At 48.0% G+C, this 23,651-nt stretch overlaps 1 protein-coding gene across 1 annotated transcript in view; it reads right to left on the reverse strand.

Annotated features, from left to right (window-relative positions):
- Window positions 1–23,651, reverse strand: part of Rpl12 (ribosomal protein L12) — a 1,083,577-nt gene that overhangs the window by 599,522 nt on the left and 460,404 nt on the right. The window lies entirely within an intron of this gene.

Genomic DNA, 23,651 nt, shown 5'->3' on the forward strand with positions numbered 1-23,651 from the left:
GCTATTTTGTTATCAGTATTCATGAACCGCCTTCTGCCTGTTGAGCAGATCCATGAGCTGTCTCCCATTGAAGTCTGTTTGTATAAGCACACCCTTGCAGAGAAGAGTCTAGGGGTAAAAGAAACACCATAGGGACAGCCTGGTCCTTGGGTTGTGCTGAGTCAGTCAGAGACCCTGTGAGAAGGTGGGGTGTCCAAGGTCCAGACATTCACAGTGAGGCTTCTGACCCGCCTCTCCCGTTAGAGAGGCTTTCTGGCACCCTGCTCCGTTGCAGTGCTGGTCTCCTCACCACTGCCTTAGGAAACCCTCATCCTTCCAGAAGAGCTTACGTAGTTGTGGGCAGCACTGTCCAATGTTTCAGGGATTTCCTCAGTGGCCCACCAACAAGGTGTATGTCTCTACTTTAAGCCTTGATCGGCTTTTCTCAAGTCTTTACATAAAAGGGCTTCCAGGCCCCGCTGGTTGCATTTTACAATCTTCATGCACCATGCCTTCAACCTTGGATACACATGTCACAGTGAGCTAGCTGCGTAGTCCAAGTCCTTGTGTGCTGGAGTGTTTGCCTAAGGGGTGCCCTCCATTGCAGGAGGCCTTTCCTGAACTTCTTGACCCTGGACAGGCTTTTAGCTGTTGGGAAATCTGTGTGCTACAGAGGCTGCACACCCCAACAAGTTGAGGAACAAGACTGCTGCATTTTGATGTGCTGCTGCTGGGTCCCCCAAGGTTGGGGTGGAGCTTTGCCTCTCAGATGGAGTCACTCCTTAAATTCTCTGATACTTTGGGAATGCTGGGGACCATGGGCCAGGCTGCCCTTGGCCTCTTGGGATGTAGGCTCGTTTGGCTGGTAAACTAACTTTATCCAGTGAGTCCTGGGTTGTTTGGGTTTTTGCTTTGTTTTGTTTTCTCTCTGCTATTTACATATTTAAAGGTACTAGTTTCTAATTGCTAGTCTCTACTGATACTGCCCTGTGGGAAGATGCTGGAACATCGTTGGCAAATGTGACTTTTTTTTTTTTCCTTTTTAAACGTTGCTTGAAGCCTGTGTTATGTCAGTTGCTGCTGCCTCCTTTCTTTTTACGGGGTTCCCAATGTTTCTCCCAGAAGATTACTTTATTTATGCAAGTCAGGTGACTCTTGGGCCACAGAACCATGGGATGGTAAGCAGATTGTCATTAGGTGCATATCATGGGTACTTTGTGAACCACCTGTGTTTTAGACGTTAAATAGTTCTTTCTAGAATTGCTGTCTTCATTGTACAGCATGGTTTTGATTGAATGTCACTGTTTAATATTTTCTTCTTATAGAAGAGAAAATGCCCTTTTGTATGACACGTTTTAATAAATGTTACCTGTCCATTTTGTACAAACTTGAGTTTTTCACTCGTGTTTTGGTTCTGGCTTTTGTAGCCTAAGATTAAAGTTGTGTCATCACCCTTTGATAAGTAAAGGTTGCATAGGCCAATCACAAAAGCAGCCACTGACTGATCTCGGTAGTGGGTACTGATGGTTAACGCACCCAGACCCACACTCTGGCTTTCCTCCTCTTCCTGGGAAGAGGCTGACTGGCCTCTTGGTTCTGTCTTGGGCTTTGGGAGGAGTGTGATGGAGAAGCAGTGCCCAGGTACCTCCTCTAAGGCCACAGGTCCAGACAGCTGAGGTTTGGGACTACACCCTCCTTGTCCCTTCAAGCTCAAGAGTGGTCCTGTCTCCCTGCTTGGTGCCAGCCCTCAGGTACTTCACCACTGAGTCTGTTTCTCACTAGGACCCCTGCTGATAGATAGCTCAGGTGTCCTCAGTGCACAGTACAGTTAAATGGTACCAAAATCGAAGAGCAGGCCAGTGTGGCTGCCACACACACTGAGCATCTCTGCTTTATGGTGTCCCCAGATGCCTCCGTCTGGTCCTTCCTTCACCTTGCTCTGCCCTCCTGCATCTCTTCTCCCCAAAAAGCCCAGCCCTGGAAAGGCAGCAGCCTTCTTCAGAGGCCCCACACACTTCCTAACAACAGCTCATTACCAGAGACATTGCTTGTTTTAGACCAAACTTAACCGTCTTCCCACACAAACCTTCTGTTACCACTGTTTGTTGTGAGCGGCCCCCCCCCCCTCTTTGCTGATTTTTGAAGCCAGCTCCAGACTGCTTAGACTCTCTTAGGGTTCTCTAGGTGAAGTTTCTCTAAAAGGACCCTCTCTGCCACCACCCCCCTCCTTTTTTTTTTTTTTTTTTTTTTTTTTTGCTGAGGCCTGTCCATTCTGACCTTGGGCAAACAGCACTGCTTCTGTTGTGACCCCTCTGACCCCCTTGCTGTCCCTTCCTTAAGATCCTGGTGGACCGCAGTGCAGCAGGGGTCACCTAAGAAGCAGCCATACAGCACACATCACCCCCTCCCCATCAGGGTGGAGGCCACAGGGCTGGAGATGGCGGCGCTTGAGCAGAAGGAGGAGATGGGGTGGCACAAGTGGGAACAGAAGGGGGTGGGATGTGCAGGGTGTTACCCAGATGGGGCTCATAGCACCTGTGCGGGTTTATTTAGCCTCCTTCCTAGTCGGCTCAGGGACTGCTTCCCACCAAGGCACCAAAGCATTCCTCGACACAGTCCTGGAGGCTGGAAGGTCCGCACGGGCCCCATGGACCCAGGGGTCAGTCAGCAGCTGGAAATGAGGTAAGCTCAAACCTGCTAGACCAGGAGTGATTATGGGGTGAATGGCTTTAAATATGTTCTTTCTCAGTGTAGATAAACGAAGGAAAAGGCCTCTCACGTGTTCTTAAGGACGTGCTGAGCTTGTTCTCAATGGTGAAACACTGGCTTAGCATTGAGAGGTTCCATGCCCAGCTCTACAAAACTAAACAAAAGCCTGTTTGAAGTTGAGTGAATGTAAGTGGGTACACTGTCCCTTTACTAAGAAGCCACAAAGGTCAGCCGGGGAAGGGGGGAAGGGGATTGGAGGAGCCTCTGGGGCTTTCTTTGAACTAGTTGGTCTAGTTTGAGTCAAAATGAAACAATTTGAGTTTAATCTTGGACCGCTTTTAATTTCTTCCGAGCAGATGATGGGTCAACTGAGCCTTGCACATTGCAGCAGAGGTGGGGTTGTCCTGGGTTGGGGGGCGCATTCGGAGGCACTACTGTAAGGTAAATGTACAGTTTTAAAATAGCGACTTTTCACTTAGGCTCAAGTGGTTAGGAGGGTTTTTTTGTTTTTTTGTTTTTTTTTCTCCCTCAATACTCCAGAATAAGAAGCCAGTACCAAAGCTATTAAATGTATTTATAACCTAATAAGATAGTAGTTGCTCCCCAGAGGGTTCTAGCCTGCCAAATATTGCAGCTAACCTTGATGAATGGAAGCTCAAAGCTCCCTCCAGAACTGCCCATCCTGTTACTTTGGGGTCAGCAACGCTGTGATAAAATCTCACTTATTAGGGTTCCAAAAAAGACCCTCAACCGCTAGGGACACCAGTCACGATGGATGGATGTTGGGTCTGTAAACAGGCTGGCAGTCCCTCGGGATTGAGGCTGGCCTTGAATTCTCAAAGCCACTTGCTCCTAATGCTGACTTTACAGATGCATGCTACCATCCCTAACTCTTAGATTTTTGTGTGTGTTTTGTTTTTCCAGACAGAGTTTCTTTGTGTAGCCCTGGCTGTCTTGGACTGGCTTTGTAGACCAGGCTGGCCTTGAATTCACAGAGATCTACCTGGCTCTGTCTCTCAGAGTGCTGGGATTAAAGGAATGCGCCACCATACCAGGATTTTTTCTTTTCTTTTTGGTTTTTCGAGACAGGGTCTCTCTGTGTAACCCTGGCTGTCCCGGACTCACTTTGTAGACCAGGCTTGCCCTTGAACTCAGCGATCCTCCTGCCCCTGCCTCCCAAATGCTGGGATTAAAGGAATATGCTACCATGCCCCCCCCCCCTCTTTTTTAATGGTTACTCAACCCACTGTACACCATAGCCACTTTGGACTAAGACCATTGAGGTTACTGACTACAATTGGCTCCAAGTCCCTACCATGCTTAATGTGTGTGAAGTATTTGTATTATGGGATAGGATTGCCTTCCATGCCAGTAGCAGGGAAGATTGATAATGCTGTTGGGGAGGTGTTGCCTCTCTCAAGGAAGACACTGTTCCTTAGGCCCTTCTCTTGCACAGGGGGGCCTGACTGAGCAGTAGATCACTTGCCTAGCCAGCGCCCAATTGAACATAAAATAGGTCAGATTGGTCAAGGTGATTCACACTTTTCAGAGTACTGAGGCCAGGCCCCAGCACTAGGCAGTGTAGCCTGCTGCTAAGGTAGTGGGTGGTGATGGGTACTTAAACGGCTGACTCCGCCATCCGCAGAGAAGTAAGACCTCAGACATCACCAGCTTGTTCCCATTCAGCATAGTTTCCAGTGCTCAGCCTACCGCTGGCTTACTCCTTTGCCAGGACCAACAGTGTTCTCCCTGAGTCTCCACCTTGTGCCAGCCTTGCAAGGGAGGACACTGACTTGGAGAGGATAAAAAGCACTGAGTTCAGTAGCCTGATCCCAGGGCTGGGAAGGTAGCGCAGTCAGAAGTACCTGCTGTGTAATCCTAAATTTGATGCCCAGAACCTGGAGCTGGCAGGGCGTGGTGGCATATCTGCAATTCTAACACTGGGGGTACAGAGAGAGAAACTCAGGGCTTGCTGACCACCTAACCCAAAAATCTACTCAGTGAGTCCCAAGTTCCAGTGACAGGAGGTGGCTCAGCTGGCAAAGGCACTTGCCACCAAGTCTGAGGACTTGAGTTCAATCCTCACTGTGGAGGGAGAGGCCCAACCCATTCCTGCAAGTTGTCCTTTGACCCGCAGTGTCACACACACACAGAGTAAAGAAAGAAAACAAAGTGGACAGCTCCTAAAGAATATCTAAGGTTGACCTCTGGCCTCTGCTAGCACATACACCCAAGCATGCACTCTGGTGTGCCCATGTGCACACACAAAGCCCTATTTCAGCTTGGGCATCCTGTGGCTTGTGTACCACTGGCTCTGTACATGTGTCACCCTCCATTCAGAGGCTTCCAGGCAAGGGCTCAGAGTGTCCAGAGTAAACCCCCTGACTGCTGGTATAGAGATCAAAGGTCTCTGGTTATCACCAGACCCATACTAGCCCCAGGAAGGTCCGTGTGTTCCCAATAGCCTCCACTCCACACCTGTCTCCCACCCTTGACTGCTCCAAAATGATGTGGGGTTTGGGTTTTTTTGGGGTTTTTTTGTTTTGTTTTGTTTTGTTTGTTTTTTTTTTTTTCGAGACAGGGTTTTTCTGTGTAGCCTTGGCCATCCTGGACTCACTTTGTAGACCAGGCTGGCCTTGAACTCACAGCGATCCGCCTGCCTCTGCCTCCCGAGTGCTGGGATTAAAGGCGTGCGTGCTGGGATTAAAGGCGTGCGCCACCACGCCTGGCTTGATGTGGGGTTTTTTGTTGTTTGTTTTTGGTTTGTTTTTAGACAGGGTTTCTCTGTAGCCCTAGCTGTCCCGACTCACAGAAATCCACCTGCCTCTGCCTCCAGAGTGCTGGGATTAAAGGCCCCAAAATGTCTTTGTCTAAGTAGTGCTGATCTTGTGACTTCCCATGCAAGCTCCTGACACCCTCCCTCCCCCAGCTGACACCCCAGTTCCTCCTGCTGTGTTGGCTGACCTTTGTGGCGTCCCTTCAGCTTCTTTTGGTCCTGGCACTGCTGGCTCCTCCTCTGCTCTAGGCCTTGTCCTCCAAGAGGGTCCTTTTCTAGCATCTGAAGCTCTGTAAAAATAACTTTGTGACACCCCACTCTGCAAAGGGCCTCCAAAATCCACACCACTTTTAGTGACCCCGTTTTGTTTTGAGCTTCACTCTATGGTGCCACTTGTCACTGTACTGCAAATTTTTAGAAGTTGTTTATTCTTCATCCTCCTGTACCCATGACCCTAGCTGGACAGCAAGCTCCTAAGAAACAAGAGCCACACTTTGTTTGTTTGTTTGTTTGTGTGGGTATTAGGGATCGAGCCTGGGCTGTATCCATGCTAGATAAGCACTTTACCAAAAAACAACCCCAGTCCTTTGTCATCTCACCGAGTTTCCCTGCCAGCCTTGAACCGTCTTCAATCCTGCCTCACTATTCCAAGTAGCTGGCATTGCCCCAGTGTGCCACCACACCTGAGGAGCCTTCCACACTGTAGTCATCTCTGAATGGCTGCCCCTGGCACAGTCCTGACTCGCAGCTGAGAAGAGCTGCTTGGTTTTTTTGTTTTTTTTTTTTTAATCTTTTCTAAGTGCAGATGAGCTATTTGGTATTTATACGTCAGTTACCACCATAAAACTGTTTTGTTGTGTTTTTTCAAAACAGGGTTTCTCTGTGTAGCTCTTGTTATGAAACTCACTCTGTAGACCAGGCTGGCCTGGAACTCAGAGATCCACCAGCCTCTGCCTTCCTAGTGCTGGGAGTAAAAGCATGTGCCACCATGCCTGCTCTGATAACCTTATTTGTTGATTTATTCATTTACTTTTATTTTAAAAAAAAAATGTTTTGTTGGCCGGGTGTGGCGACTCACACCTTTAATCCCAGCACTGGAGATGCAGAGGCAGGTGGATCTCTGTGAGTTCAAGGCCAGTCTGGTCTACAAAGTGAGTCCAGGACAGCCTAAGCTACACAGAAAAACTGTGTCTCAAAACAAAAAATAAAATTAAAAAAAAAATTGACGTACTATTGGGAGAATATGTACATCACAATGTGCATGTGGAGGACAGGGCAACTTGCAAAAGTGAATTTTTCTTTCACCATGTGAGTTCTGAGAAAGCAGAATTGACAGCAAGCTCCTTTACCCTTTGAGCCATCTCACTATCCCCACCCAACCCCCACCCCCCCCACCCCCGCCTCACCCTGCCATGGCCCCTTGCCAGAGGGAAGGTTGAGGATTCGGCTTCTGTATAGAACTCACCCAGCACTACAACAAAACTCCTTTTGAGAAAAGCCCTGCTGGCTGAGAAGTCTAACAATGTAAATTTGAGTTCCCTCTCAACCCGAGTCAAAGACTTCCTATCAGAGCAGGTAAGTTTGCTACGGGACTGGGTACAGGCATGAGGACCTGACTTTGAACCCCAGAATGCACCCAAAACACACACACACACACACACACACACCCACCCACCCACCCACCCACCCACCCACCCCCTGGGAAGGGGATAGGCATGGGTAAAACAAATCCCAGCACTGGGGTGATAGAGACAGGCACTCTCTGGCCAGCTGGCCTAACGTAATTGGTAAGCTCTAGGCCCAAATGAGACATAACATGGTTGATGGTTTCTAAGGACACTGGCTTAAGTACAATCTGGCAGAAGAGGGCAAGTGGGGGAGCTAATGGGGTGGGGGTGGGGACGTGGTGGCCACGCACGCCTTTAATCCCAGCGCTTGGGAGACAGGCAACAGATCTCTGAGTTCTAGCCCAGCCTGCTGGTCCACAAAGAGAGTTCCAGGACACTCAAGGCTACTAGAGAATCTTTTTCTTGAAAAACCAAAAATTAAAAAAAAAAAATTTTAAAGGCACTAAAGCCAAGTGTGGTGGTGCACACCTGTAATCCCAGCACTCAGGAGGAAGAGGCAGGTGGATCTGTGTGAGTTCAAAACCAGCCTGGTCTATGGAGTGAGTCCAGGACAGCCAGGGCTACACAGAGAAACTCTTGTCTAGAAAAGAATCCTCCCACACACACACACTCCAAAAGGCACTAGCTGTTCATTTCTGTTGGAAAGTTGACTAGAAAGGCACACTTCCGGTGAAGCTTTGGCAATCTCTACAGCAGGTGTTTACCTATCTAGACCTAAAATTTGAGGCAACTCAGCAAGAGCCAAAAGTTACTTTTGGCTCCCTTTCAGTTTGTGATTTTTACCAATCTGGGCTCTAAGCAGTGAAAGAATGTTTATCCTGGAAAGTACAGCATCTGGGTCAGATGACAGGGTGAGGGCTGGTATATGTAGTAAAAACTTGCTTGTGAAGTGGCTCGGGGTGGGGGGGGCACAACAGGGCCTTTCCCTGACTGCCTGAAATGAGGGAGGCAGCTGTGAAGGGCATGACTTACTCTGGAGCCAAGGGAGCATTGTGCGATTGAGTGGCTGGAGAAGCATCAGGGAAATTGGTCCCCATCTTGCCATGCCGAGGGATCATTCCAGATATTAGAGTATTTTACAGAGCTTCCTCCCCGCACAAGGGGCTAGGTTGAGTCAAAAAAAAGTTACTGTAGCTCGGTGTGGTGGCGCACGCCTTTAATCCCAGCACTCAGGAGGCAGAGACAGGCGGATCGCTGTGAGTTCAAGGCCAGCCTGGTCTACAAAGTGAGTCCAGGACAGCCAAGGCTACACAGAGAAACCCTGTCTTGAAAAACCAAAAAAAAAAAAAAAAAAAGAAGGAAGGAAGGAAGGAAAAGTTACTGTCTTTGGGCTGGGGAGACACATACCCAGTCAGTAAAATGCTCCCTACAAGCTTGATCCCCACAGGCCATGAGGAAGGAAGGAAGGAAGGAAGGAAGGAAGGAAAAGAAAAGGCCAGCACTGGGGAGGCAGAGACAGGCACATCCCTAGGCTTGCTGGCCAGCCAGCCTAGCCTAATTGGCAAGCTCTAGGCTGTCTCAAACCAATAAATAATTAAATAAATAAGTAAATAAATAAGTGAATGGTACCTAAAGGATGAAACCTGAGGTTGACCTCTGGCCTCCATCCACACACCCACGTGCACCTGCACACAGACACTGCACACAATTTTTGACCTCTGTCAAGACACTGCTCCAAATTCAGCAATGATAGAAACAAAAATAACAAGCCGGGTGTGGTCATGCACGCATTTAATCCCAGCATCGGGAGGCAGAGGCAGGTGGATCTCTGAGTTCAAGGCCAGCCTGGTATACAACAGCCAGGTCCAGGACACCCGCAACTGTTACACAGAGAAACTCTGTCTTGAAAAAAAGCTTGAGAGCTGGGCGTGGTGGCGCACGCCTTTAATCCCAGCACTCGGGAGGCAGAGGCAGGCGGATCGCTGTGAGTTCGAGGCCAGCCTGGTCTACAAAGTGAGTCCAGGACAGCCAAGGCTACACAGAGAAACCCTGTCTCGAAAAACCAAAAAAAAAAAGAAAAAGAAAAAAAGCTTTAAAGGGGGCTGGAGAGATGGCTCAACACTTAAGAACACTGACTGCTCCTCCAGTGGCCCCAGGTTCAATTCCCAGCAACCACAACTGCAGTTTACAACCTCCTGCTGCAATCTGACACCTTCACACAGACATACATGCGCAGTCAAAAACACCAGTGCGCGTAACATAAAAATAAACAAATTGTTGACTAGTATTATCACAGAGGAAACGTCAAAGCCTCTGTGACGTTCGGCACAGTATCCTGGGTCCATTCTGAGGCTCAGTCAGTCACTCATTTATCACTTACTGTCTATTCTTTTCTTTAAGGCAGGATCTCATGTAGGTCAAACACGTTATGTAACTGGGGATGACCTTGAATTCTTACTTCTACCTCCTTAGCTCTCCTGGAACTTGCTCTGTAGTCCAGGCTGGCCTCGAACTCACAGCGCTCCGCCTGCCTCTGCCTCCCGAGGGCTGGGATTAAAGGCGTGCGCCACCATGCCCGGCTCTTCCTTAGCACTTTCGATCTCGGGTGTGCACTACCGTGCCAGGTTTATTTGCTGCTGGGAACAGAACCCAAAGCCTTGTTGTGACTGCTAGGGAGATCGCTCTACCAACTGAGCCACACATCCCTTTTTGAGATAAATTCTCACTACGTTACCCGGAGCAACCTTAAATTTCTGTGTTAAAGTGATCTTCCTGCCTCAGTGTCCCGAGTAGGAGGGATTATAGGCATGCCTAGCCCTAGTGCACTAAATATTTATTCACCACCTGCTGTGGCCTAGGGATGGGACTGTAGATGGTGAGATCTGGTAATTTCCAGTAGACGAAGAAATGGACATTTTCTGAATTGCCCTTTGCTCTGTGTATGTTCCTCAGTTGGCTAAACTCTTTGAATCCAGACCTACAAATAAGGCTTAACCATCACCTCAAGAGAACAGTCCTCCAACTAAGCTGACTGTGGGTGACAGCTGGCACGCTCTTAGTTGTGGATGTGGTTCAGCCACCAAGTTTCACTGTCCTGAAAAGACCTAAGCTACAGCCACTTCCTGTAATAGCTGGGTAGCTACCCTCAAGATTGTCTCCTTAAAAAAAAAAAATTTTTTTTTTAAGTTAACCCGTCACTTACCATCAATTCAAGGGTAGAAAAGATGAAACTTTCACATGGCTATTCCTGGTTCTGCCTCTCAGAATTTTCCTACCTACCCCACTTTATTGATTTATTTTATGTGTCTGTATGTCAGCCTGAGTGGATGAGTGTATACCAGGTACATGCGGATGTGCTCAGAGGCCATCAGGGCAGCCCCTGGAGCTGCATTTACAGGCACTTATGAGTGAACCGATGCAGGTGCTAAGAGCCAAACCCAGATCCTCCACAAGAGCGTCAAGTGCTCTTAACTGTTGAGCCATTGTTCCAGCACTGCCAACACCACCCCCCTTTAAAAAAAAAAAAATAGAGACTCATGTAGCCCAGAACGTCTTTAAACTCTTGTGAAGCTAAAGGTGGCCTTGAACTTGTGATCCTCCTGCCTGTGTCCCCAAAGTGCTAGGATAACAGGTATGCCCCACCATGTTAGGCTTCCCCACATACCATCCTTGTGGAATTCACCCAGAACAACATACAAGCCACAAAATAAATCGGTGATGGTGTCCCAAAGGATGCTCTATCTAGGGGGCAGAATCGTGCTTTACAAACAAACCAAAGACTGTAAGGCCAAGCTGGATGCATTTGCCACCCTGATACCCTGCTACCTCAGAAGCTGATTTCTAAAGATCACACACTGGAGGCCAGCCTGGCCTACCTATGGAGCCCTTGTCTCAGAGACCAACAGAGGCAGAGGCTAACAGGAAATACCATTTGTAGGCACTCGGATGTATCAATCATCGGACGCATGTTAAGACCCCTGCTGTTCTGGTTTGCGTGCTCTGGAGACGCTAGCTGGAGCTCACTAGTGCTAGTTTCTGAGGAGGGAGCAGCAGGGAGCAAGCAAGACGCTGGATGGGGCTCTCGCCTGCAGAGACCTCAACTGGAGTGAAGAAAAGGCATCCTACCCAGAGGGAAAACCTGGACGTGGGGAGGCTTGAAAGTAGCTGTGGGAACCTAAGGGAGAAAGGAGATGGGGTTACCATGGCAATGAGCATCTACTGTTGAGCATGCTGGACTATGCTCTTGGCTCTGTTTTTTGTTGTTGTTGTTGTTTTGTTTTGTTTTGTTTTTCGAGACAGGGTTTTTCTATGTAGCCTTGGCCATCCTGGACTCACTTTGTAGACCAGGCTGGCCTCGAACTCACAGCGATCCGCCTGCCTCTGCCTCCTGAGTGCTGGGATTAAAGGCGTGTGCCACCACGCCCGGCTTTTGGCTTTGTTCTTTACCTTTGCTACAACTCAGCTTGAAAGCAAAGGGAGTGCTGGCGAGATGGCTCAGAGGTAAAGAGCTCTGGCTGTTCTTCCAAAGGTCCTGAGTTCAGTTCCTGGCAACCACATGGTGGCTCACAACCATCTATAATGAGATCTGGTGCCCTCTTCTGGCCTGCTGGGTCACATGCAGTACAGAATAGTGTATACATAATAAATAAATAAATCTTTTTAAAAAAATAAATAAAAGCAAGGGGAAACTGAGACTTGGAGACTGAAGTACATGGCCAAGCCAGAATCTTAAAGTAACCCTAGCTCGTGGTACTCACACCCTGATGCTGTACAAAGCCGTGACCTGAAGCCAATCACAGGCTGAAGATGGACACATGGATTTAGTAAGCGATGATTTGAACTGTCAGGAAGATGAACCCGGTGGAATGCTGTGACCTTGGACATGGTGTTTATGCCACATTCCTTACCTGGGTCAAGTGACTAATGACAGATTCGTTAAAGTAGTCTCCTGGGTGTGGAACAGGTGTCCTGTAAGGCAGGAGCCCAGGTGGATCAAGTTGTGATAAAAATGGGTCACTCCTGTAGCCTATGGGGGAGACTGTCCCTAACCTACAGCCTCAGAGCTACAGAAGCTCTTGCTCAGCTTGCCTTTCCTTAAGGAGATTTGTCTGTTTATGGGTTTGTTTTTGAGACTGGATTTCACTCTTAGCCCAGGCTGCCGTGAATCTTGTGGCAATCCCTCTGCCTCAGGCTCTCTAGTTGTCAGGATTATAGGTGTGAGCCACCAGAGCCAGTTTCACCACGGTCTTGAGGGGAAGGGCGCCTAACAGAGAGTGTCATGAGCCCCCGTCCCTCCCACACACCCCATTAAGTCTGACGCTTTATCTTGGAAGGTGGCTGCCACCACCCTGTCCTCATTCTCTCTCACCTAGCTCGTTGCACCAGCTTGGCCTCCACACTCCATTTCACCCTATACTCCCCTCCAGACTTCCCTGTTCCCTACCCCACCCCCACCCCGGCCGCACCCGCCCCACCAGCCCGCTCAGCTCAGAAACCTTCATGGGGCCCCCAGTTTCTATACACCACACCCAAATTCTCCCAACAGTGGCCTGAGATTTTCTGGCTGGTTTCTCCCGACCTCTCCAGCCGACATCTTCTAGCTGGTCCTTCTTCTCTTCCTCGGACTATGCTTCCACTTCCTGGTACCCGTGAGCGTTGCTAACACGCTCCCCTGTGTTGTGTTGGGGGGATGCGCCTTGTCCGTCCTTCCCTCCTGCCACAGTGACCAAGGCCACTACTAAAATCACCTCCTCTGAGAGATACCTTCCACCTCCTTCCAGCCCTGCAGCACCTGGACCTCTGGAATTTCCTGGGCAGCTTGGGTTGGGGACGTCCTGCGGGCTTCATTTGCATATGAGGACGTGGGTATAGAAAAGTTAAAACAGCCCCTTACTGGCAGAAGTTCTTTTTTTTTTTTTTTTTTTTTTTTGGTTTTTTTTTGGTTTTTTTTTTTTTTTTTTTTTGGTTTTTTTTTGGTTTTTTCGAGACAGGGTTTCTCTGTGTAGCCTTGGCCATCCTGGACTCACTTTGTAGACCAGGCTGGCCTCGAACTCACAGCGATCCGCCTGCCTCTGCCTCCCGAGTGCTGGGATTAAAGGCGTGCGCCACCACGCCCGGCTTACTGGCAGAAGTTCTTTGCTGCTCAGGCTCCCGCTCCCAGTGAGAGCTTGTTCACTTGAGTATCTGTCTCCTCTGGTCTTGAAGCAAGGGAGCGTGGGTGTGGCACCCATAAGGTGAGAGACGGGAGGCTAAAATACTCCCCAAGATAGAGAGACATCAAATTCCTCCGGAGAGAGCTAAAAATGTGCAAACTGTACCAATGAGGGCTTGGTTTCCCTCTTGTGAGTCCAGTGTTCTGGCAGATTTGGAGTTTTCATAGCTAGCCACCTCCAAGGCTTCAGCAATGATGGTTGTTGGCTTTGCCATATTTGCAATTTCTTCCCTGAAGTGTCCTAATCTGTTGAGAGGCCCTGGCTGCCTCCCTCCTAGAGAGACCAGTGTCATAGCCTGGTGACTGGGATAGGAGCTCTCAGGCCTATGACTGAGCTAGTTTTGTTCTATCAGGTCCCTCCAACCTCAGGCTCTATTTCTTTTTTATGTTTTTTTGTTTTCCAGACACAGTTTCTCTGTGTAACTGCCTTGGCTGTCCTGGACTCAATTTGTAGATCAGGTTGGCCTCAAACTCACAGAGATCCAACTGCCTCTGCCTCCCTGAGTGCTGGGATTACAGGAGTGCGCCACTGCGCCTGGCTTTATTTTGTTTTTTAATTTGGAAAAGTGTGGGTTTTATTTTGTTTTTTAAAGATTTATTTATTAATTATATATACAGTGCTCTGCCCGCATGTACCCTGGCAGGCCAAAAGAAGACATTAGATCACATTATAAATGATTGTGAGCCACCATGTGGTTGCTGGGAGTTGAACTCAGGACCTCTGGAAGAGCAGCCAGTGCTCTTAGCCTCTGAACTTCTGAGCCACCTCTCTAGCCCCCTCAGCTGTGTCTTAAAAGGACACACTTGTCCTTGTCCTTTGAATACTCTTTCTCCTTTCTTCTAACCCAATGGCCTCACTGAGTCACAGACCACTCCTTTCAGAAATCTGGATCTCAGAGAGTCTCCCTTACCCCACTCCCAGCCTAGGTCAGGATGAAAGTCAGTTTACTTCTTACATGAAAGTCAACTTGCTTGTTACGCCACAGAAAGCCTGGGAGGCAGGGTGTCCTGTGTGCAGAGTGGCACTTGGAGGGTATCTGTGGGGTTGCAAAGGCAGCTTCTGAGGCTCTGAGCTGGCCTCCCTAAGTGTGACACTGAGCTGCCCCAGGCAAGATGCTTACATGCTTTTAAAGACACAGGCAGCAGCTGCTCTGTTGCAGGGATTGACCTCTTGACCTCCCTTGAGGCTGATAACAGAGAACTTGTTCAGACAGTAATCTGAGCAATAGGCCCTGAGGGACAGTCTCTCCCCTGGTTCACAGGAGAGGAACACTCTCTCCTGGGAGTGTTTATAGCCCTGTGGACACAGGAGAACCCGGCTAAGCACTTGCTGCTGCCCTGCCAGTTAAACATAAGCAACACATACCCATGCTGGCTTCATCTTTGTCAGTCACTGCATGCAGGACCTCAGAGCTTCCTGCCAGCCACTGAAAAAAGCACATGGATCTTCCTAAGGGTCCCACTGAAAAGACGAACTAGAGGATGTTTGATTTCCGTGGGTTCAGTCCGAGGGACCCTGTTCCTTCCAGCTTTGTTGGTCTTTATGGAAACCAGATCATAGATGAGATATGGTGCTTCAGGCTGCTTTCACACCATGCTGTGTTCCTGAGCGTCAGCCAAGCTGCATAAGATGATATAGTCCCTCGGTCTTCATTCTTAATGCATTTAAATCCGGTGGTTCCCCGTGCCCCCCCCCCCCGTGGTATTTCTAGCTCCATTAGAGCACTTTAATCAACTGCAGACAGTTTCAGATCTGAGATCGTCAGACCTGACCCTCTTCCCCTTACAAACAGCCTTGCACCTACACACTACGCCAACCTGTAACTACCCTGTCTCAAAAAACAAACAAACAAACAAGTTTCCTCAGATGCATGAAAAGTCAAAGCAAAGCAGTGAGTTTTGGGTTCATAATTTACTGCTTTATCCGAAGTTGAGCAGCCCTAATAAGATCTTAGATCTGAAAGTCTGTGAGAGAGACAGGGTACAGGTGACCCAGGGTCTGAATGTCTAGGAAGTATAGGTATAGGGAAAGGCTTTTGTTGTTGTTGTTTTGTTTTTGTTTTTTGGATTTTTTTTTATTTTGAGACAGAGTTTCTCTGTGTAGCCTTGGCTGTCCTGGACTCACTTTGTAGACCAGGCTGCTCTCGAACTCACAGCAATCCGCCTGCCTCTGCCTCTTGAGTGCTGGGATTAAAGGCGTGCGCCACCACCTCCTGGCGGGAAAGACTTTTGTGTCACTGGTAAATCCATCATTTCCCAGGCTTCCATGCTGGGGAAAAGACATGGGCTCTAGTTCCAGTGGAAGCAGGGCTGGCGACAGAAAAGCTGGCACTCTGTTCAGGGAAGTCAATCCCCTGGATGCACTCATCTCCCAACTCCACTGACACCGAGCGCTAAGGCTTCTGGGAATTCCAAATGGCTACTTGTTCACCTAGAGCATTAAGACAGTATCTTTCAAAGTGAGGCATTAAAAACCAAAGGGCCGAGCCCTCACTCAGCCTTCTCCAGTCTTGACTGACAAGTGAGGCACCCTTCCCTTTGAACAGGCTGCTTTTTAGGGGGTGAGGTTGACGAGAAAAGGAGTAGGGAGAGGGAAGATCAGTGAAAGAATTTTCTCATTATGTGGCCAGAGGCAAAGATTCCAAGGAGTTAAGCTCTGTGATGAAAGGGGAGCAGAGAGGGACAGCCTGTCAGGGGTGGGGGTGGGGGCTGACAGAGGGCAGGGAAGAGACAACCAGGGTGCACCTCCTGGGGGTTGCTGCCCTCATTGCTGCTGTCAACTCAGGCCGTCACAAGCCCACTGTGCCTACAGACTCAACACCCACAGGGCTCCACAAACCAGTTCTGTTATATCATAGGCTCCTAACAGCCATTTGAGGCAGGTATATTGCCAGACCCATTTTATAGATGAGAAAACTGAGGTTCCAAGCGTCTGATTCACTTTCACTGGGTTAAATAGTTCCCATCGCAGCCTCAGAGATGCCATGAAGGAAGTCCTAGTGTCTAGTAATAATGGAAACATCCAGCTGGAGAGATGGCTCTGAGGTTGGGAGCACTGGCTGCTCTTTGAGAGGACCCATGTTCAATTCCCAGTTACCCACATGGCAGCTCACAACTGTCTTTCTCTCTCTCTCTCTTTTTGTTTTGTTTTGGTTTTGGTTTTGGTTTTTTGAGACAGGGTTTCTCTGTGTAGCCTTGGCTGCCCTGGACTTGCTCTGTAGACCATGCTGGCATCGAACTCACAGCGATCCACCTACCTCTGCCTTCTGAGTGCTGGGATTCAAGGCGTGCACCACCACTGCCTGGCCCACAACTGTCTCTAATCCAATATCCTCACACAGACATGCATGCGATACATATGAAATAAAGATAAATTTAAAAAATAAGCGGGGCATGGTGGCGCACACCTTGAATCCCAGCACTTGGGAGACAGAGGCAGGCGGATCGCTGTGAGTTTGAGGACAGCCTGGTCTACAAAGCAAGTCCAGGACAGCCAGGGCTACAGAGAGAAACCCTGTTTTGAAAAACAAAAACCAAAATAAATAAATAAATAAATAAATAAAAATGGAAGCACTGAATTAGAAAAAGCACTGGGCCAGCATCAAGTGACAAGGCTACATTCCTGACATCAGGAGACATGGGACACAGAGGCTGCAAGGAGCAGCCTCTGCCCAGGAGAAGAGAACAGAACAGAGCATAACTGGCTCCCAGGGTTCAGGGAAACCAGTTTAGGGTCCTGAGAGGAAGATTATTAGGTAGACAGTTAGTTGCTTCCCAGCCTTTTGGCTAAGGTCAAGTGTAGGAATACAGGGCCCATGAACAGAACAGTGTGGCTGGGCATCTGTGAGCTTCCTGTTTGCACAGAAGAGCAAGATTAAAAGGAAGAGTAGGGCGCTTGTTCTCGTGTTCAGTCACTCGCCACGTACTTCTCCGTTTCCGGTTTATCTTTCCCATGGCTCTTCTCACCCTCTCATGTGACATGTGTCCATATTTTATGTCTCTTTCCCAGGAAAGCACGGCAGTGGGTAAAGCTACTTTCATAGCTTGGATTTTTCTTTCCTATCCTGACCACTTCCGGATCCCAGCGTCTTCCCCCTTGTGTGGTGGTTCTTAGTGAACGGTCAGTAAACATTTGTTGAATGAAAGAACGTGGTGTGAGAGGATCCTCGCAACAGGGTCTTCACCGCCAGCTGGCTCGGCTGATGTACTGCCTTGCTGTGGGGCTTGCAGCATAGGCAGCTCTGCCTTTCCTACAGGGAACCCCACCCACCCGGTTCCTTGCCTGAACAAGCGAGGGGAGCATGTGTGAGGACCCCAGGAGGCAGGATCAAAGTCAGAAGCCAAGCGCTCTTAGAGACGAAGGACAAGTGAAAAGCAGACGACCTGGTAGACAGTGAACAAATGGTGAACAAATGGAGACAGATACTGGTCAAGCCTTTTCCTTTAGTAAAGCTGATTAAGAGAAAACCCAAAGAAAAAGAAGGGCACTCCTCCCCCTCCAACGGTGCCTACGATGGTCCCACAGGGCCCTGGGGGTGCTAGTCTGACTCTGCTATAAGGAGAAGGGGGAATTACAGAGCCCCCGCACTCCAGATGCTTCTGTCTGAAATTGTCAGTGAGGCCCCAAGCAATCATCACGTGTTATGACTTTTATTCTTCAGCAGCTTTCAACTCTGAAGAGAGTGCTCTATCACATCTAAGGTGAACTATTTGCTCTGTGGAGATATGCCTGCAGCAAAGAGAAGGTTCCATCTTCCAGGGTGTCTTTAAAAGGCCGTGGTCATCAAAGCCATCTGGCAAAGCCCTCTGACTTCTGAGTGAAGGCCAGCACTGCTCCTGGTCTGATGTCTGATGGATAGGAGGCTGGCTTTACATTAAACACACATGACTGCAGGAATGCTCTCCTGTGCAGTTTGCTCACTGCGTTCTAATCCAGGGTGTGCCCAGCGGGTTTCTGCCTGCTCAGAACACTGGGACCACGGGCACTGTTTTGTTTTGTTTTATGTGCATTGGTGTTTTGCCTGCATGTAGGTGTAGAGGTGTACAATCTTGGAGTTACAAACAGTTGTGGCCAGGCAGTCGTGGTGCACACCTTTAATCCCAGCACTCGGGAGGCAGAGGCAGGCGGATTGCTGTGAGTTTGAGGTGAGCCTGGTCTACAAAGTGAGTCCAGGACAGTTACGACTACACAGAAAAACCCTCTCTCGAAAAAACAAACAAACAAACAAAAAACAATATAAACAGTTGTGAGTTGCCACGTGGGTGCTAGGAGTTGAACGTGGGTCCTGTGGAAGAGCAGTCAGTACTCTTAACCACTGAGCCATCGCTCCACACCCCCTATGGTCACTGTTTTAAACCAGGCTAGATTTGCAGATATCTTTCCTGTTTCCTGACTGTCAATGCAAACAAAGTATGTGACTGACAGTAGTCCATCTAAGAAGTCCTGGTCAGTTGGGCAGTGGTGGTAAATGCCTTTAATCCCAGCACTGGGGAGGCAGAGGCAGATGGATCACACTAGCTGATTCTACTTGCAGCCTGGCAGGCAGCCAGCCCTGCCTTTCCTATTGGGGCTCCCTCGGTTACTTGTCCTGGGTTGGAAACTGTACACACACAGGAACTTGTATACACACCTCTGCACATACCCCTCCCCACCCCCACATAGGAGCAGTCCCTATCCTGCGGAACATACTCTTAGAAGCAAAACCAAGGTGGTTGTTTCTACTGTTTCAACACATATTTATTAAGTACGATGCGTTGAAGAAATAGAAAAGAGACCTCATCCTTATGTCGTTTACAAGATAGTGGCGGGTAATTCGGATAATTAGCACACAATTGTACAGGGCATTAATTAATCACACTGTGATTACTACAAAGAACTACAGAAGACCAAGAGAGTCAATGACAAAGGACAGTGTTGGAGAGTCAATTACCAAGAGGAAGGTTGGTGAATCGATGAGAAACTAGAGAATAGACCAAGAAGAAAATTCAGTGGGGGTGGGGAGTGGGGGAGATGTCAGACACAGTATTCAGGGCCCAGTATTCAGAAAGGCTCAGGTCTGAGAGACACAAGATCCATTTGGAGGCCGGGCTTTTCTCGACGCTGGACAGGCTGAGACAGGAGCAAAGAGAGAACATCTCTCTGCGAATGTGAGAAATGGCCGTGTGGAAATAGCTGGGGGTCCTGAACAGCTTCTTCTTCTTCTTTTCTTGTTTTCAAGGCAGGGTTTCTCTGTCTTGGAACTTGATCTGTAGACCACGCCGGCCTCAAACTGAGAGAGATCTGTGTTAATGCCCAGCTGCTGCTCTGAGGAGGTCCAGGGTAGGGTCTCTGGGGCTGGATGAGGATGCTCTGCCAGTTCGCTTTATCTCTTGAGTGGCCAGAGCTGATGGCTCAGGCACCTGATCAGGACTGAAAGGAGAAAGAAGAAAAGGGAGCCCAAGGTTCCTTCTCTAGTCATTGGCTATACTGCAGCTGAGGAGGAGAACTTAAACTGACCACAAGTTTCCTATGGCTGAGGCTGTAAAAGCGGCTTCTGGCTAGAGACTGCATGGGGGTCATAAAAGGAGGCTCTTTGATCTGTAGACAGGCCTCCTTGCGGAGATCTCCAGTAAGCCAATGTGAATTTAGGCTTATTAGTCCTAAAAGGCTGATGATAAAGCCCTGAGCCTGCTAACTTATTTGTAAATCTACAGGGAAATAAGAAATAAGAGGGCTGGAGAGATGGCTCAGAGGTTAAGAGCACGGTCTGCTCTTCCAAAGGTCCTCAGTTCAATTCCAAGCAACCACATGGTGGCTCACAACCATCTATAAGGAGATCTGGTGCCCTCTTCTGATGTGTAGGTGTACATGCAGGCAGAATACTATATAAGTAATAAATACATCTTTAAAAAAAAGAAATAAGAGAGAGATAGAAAATAAAGCACTCATACACATGCATTCAAGAGAAAAGGTAGATGAAATTAGGCATTTCGACTTCAAATGAAATGAGATTTCCCAATTTCAACACATGCATTCAAGACAAAAGATGGATGAAGTCAGGCATCTTAACTTCAACTGAAGTTAAGTTTCCCAGTTTCAACGCTATTTATTGTAGATGACCATACTTATACTTCTGAGAAAATAGAATTACCTTATAGTACAAAAGGCTACATGTTTTAAATCTAAACATTTCTTATCTAAGTATCCATTACATAAGTTCACAGTGAGTTCAGAGTGACAAGGCCTAAAAGTTACAAGAATATACGACTTATCAATTAGGACTGACCTAACTACACATTATCCAGCTAGCTCTTAGTTCATAATGAGTTCAGGACAATAATTTTATCTGTCTTCCATTCTAAGAAACAGAGTAAATTTAGACATCTCTAGGTAGCCCCAATCTACCTTGGGTTTATTAAACAAATTTGCCTATATTTATGGTGAAACACCAGGATTCATGGTGCCATCTGGAGTGGAGGCTTATCTGAAGCCACAAATCTGCTACAAAGCTATTCTTAGTGAGGCATCTGGAGGTCCACAAAGGTATTTATTGTAGCCATAAACTAACTTTAACTTTTAAAATTATTTGAATCAAATCAGGAATTCCATAATCAGAGATTAATTCATCTGAATAACAAACAGTGCATCTTCAACAAAATCCTATAGGAAGTTTGCTCAACCAGAGCTGGTCAATACTCAGAAAGTAACAGTTCATACCAATGCCAGATGTTTTTTCTTTTTGGTTTTTCAAAACAGAGTTTCTTTGTGTAATTTTGGCTGTCTTGGACTCACTTGGTAGACCGGGCTGGCAATGAATGTTGTCCTGGCTGCCCTGGACTCACTTTGTAGACCAAGCTAGCCTTGGGCTCACAGTGATTCCCCTGCCTCTGCCTCCCTGGGTGCTGGGATTATAGGCATGTGCCGCTATGCCCCGCTCTAAAGCCAGATTTTAGAGAGATGCAACAAAGCCCAATTGACAGGGTAGTCAGAGGTTGGAAGCAATTCTGGGGTACGTCATGATACAGACCTTGCAAATTATGGATCACTTCCAGAGATCTCTCATGCCTACTGGACTTGCCCAAACCAATGGCTCCTGACTGACAGCATGTCAGAGGCTGGAAGCAGTTTGGGGGTGCATCACAGTACAAGACCTAGTGAGTACCACATCACCTCCTAGACAGCCCACATGCCTAGTGAGCTCCCTTAACAGGGCAGCTCTTGGCAGATCACTTGCTCCTGCCTCCCATGTGTTAGAATTAAAGGTGTGTGCCACCACCACCCAGCTTTATTTTATTTTTCAAATATTTTCAATGATTTATTTTTTTTTTAATTTATATGCAGATGTTTTGCCTGTATGAATGTCTGTGTGAGGGTGTCAGATCACCTGGGACTGGAGATACAGACAGTTGTGAGCTGCCATGTGGGTGCAGGGAATTGAACCTGGGTCCTCTGGAAGAGCTGTCAATGCTCTTAACCACTGAGCCATCTCTCTGGCCCCTATTTTATTTTATTTTTACTAGCTTGTTTGTTGCTGATCATGAATATCTATTGTACCAGGTGTGGTGGTACACCCCTTTAATCCCAACATTCCAGAGGCAGAGGCAGGTGGGTCTGAGAATTTGAAGCCAATTTGGTCTATATGGTGAGTTCCAGGCTAGCCAGGGCTACATAGTGAGAAACTGTCTGGGTGTTTGGGGGTTAGCTAGAATATTTAAGTGTTGTGGTATTTCCTATAACCACAGCTGAAGCTGAGGTGGAGTACCTCACTTCCCAGTATTTTTTTTTTAAAGGTTTATTTATTTATTATGTATACAGTATTCTGCCTGCATGTGCACCTGCGGGCCAGAAGAGGGCATCAGATCACATTATAGATGGTTGTCAGCTACCATGTAGTTGCTGGGAATTGAACTTAGGTCCTTTGGAAGAACAGGCAGTGCTCTTAACCTCTGAGCCATCTCTCCAGCCCCTGAGATTTTCCCAGTGCTATTGCTGTCTCTTCGCAGATGACCAGGCCAGTATTAAATAAATACATTGCCTCAAAATCGGGAGCTCCGAGTTCGAGGCCAGCCTGGTCCACAAAGCAAGTCCAGGACAGCCAAGGCTACACAGAAGAAACCCTGCCTCGAAAAAAACAAAACAAAACAAAATCGGGAGCTGCAGTGTAGCTGAATGGTGCTTTGGTCCTGCACCTGCCTCTTTCCTTAACCGTTGCATTCTGTACTGCACTCTACAAATCACACCCCTCAGCCTTATTACCATTTAACAGTGGAGAAACTCGAGGTCAGAATTGCTACCTGTCTCCATCACACAGGCAGTGGGCATGGGTGTCAGGAGGTAGGTCTCGAAAGAAGAAATTGATATCTGGCTAAGGGTGTGTATGTGTGTATGTGTGTGTTCGTTATTTCAACTCCTCTGCAGAGACAGCATAGTGAAGGAAGTCACATGCCAAGAGGTTCTAGAAATAAGTGGACATCTTGGGTCTGTTAAAAGAGACAGGCTCCCCCTGCTGGTCCTGTCCTACTTAGGTAGGAGGCAGGTGGCTGCAACGCATCAGGTGTCCACCCTGATGAGGACAGCAAATGAGAGAACTCTTGGGCCATGTCTGTCCTCTAAGGACTCTAACATTTTGCCCACACAGATACCTGTTTAGCCAAGTGAGAGTGTAAAGTGGGCTGGGGTCGAGTAGGAGGAGGACAGCCAAATGCTTTAAAACATTTTAGTCTCCATTGTCCTTAACAACACGCACACACTAAGTTACAGTCAAGAAAATCCAGGTTGTTACCCATAAATTTAGTTCAAATGATGAGGCTCAAGGCTGGATTTACAGGGAAACAGAATCTCACTGCTGGGGACGTTATGATCCAGCCCAACCGTCTTGACGTAATCTGGCCTAACAAGAAGCATTCCTATACTCTGAGTCTGCTGATCTCACTCTTGGGAACGTTTTGGGGGGAATACCGGCCCCCCAGACAGGGTTTCTCTGTGTAACAGGCCTGGTTGTCCTGGACTCACTTTGTATTTGTTTGTTTCTGAGACAGGGTTTCACTGTGTAGCCTTGGCTGTCCTGGTTTCATTTTGTAGACCAAGCTAGTCTCGAACTCACAGAGATCCGCCTGCCTCTGCCTCCCGAGTGCTGGGATTAAAGGCCTGTGTCACCACGCCCGGCTATTCTATTTTTCAAAGTTATTCATTTTTATTTTATGTGTATGGGTGTTTAGCCGCCACGCATGTCTGCACATCACGTGTGTGCGTGGTGTGTCTGAGGAGGCCAAAAAGGGTGTTGGATCCCCTGAAACTGAAATTACAGACAAGTGTGAGCTGTCAAGTGGGTGCTGGGAATTGAACCTGAGCACTCTTAACTGCTGAGCCATCTCTCCAGCTCTTGTTTGTTTTAAAGCCAGGTCGCTGTCTTTTTGCAGAAGAGAAAAC

The sequence above is a fragment of the Acomys russatus genome, chromosome 24, assembly GCF_903995435.1.
Source record: "Acomys russatus chromosome 24, mAcoRus1.1, whole genome shotgun sequence".
Lineage (NCBI taxonomy): Eukaryota > Metazoa > Chordata > Mammalia > Rodentia > Muridae > Acomys > Acomys russatus.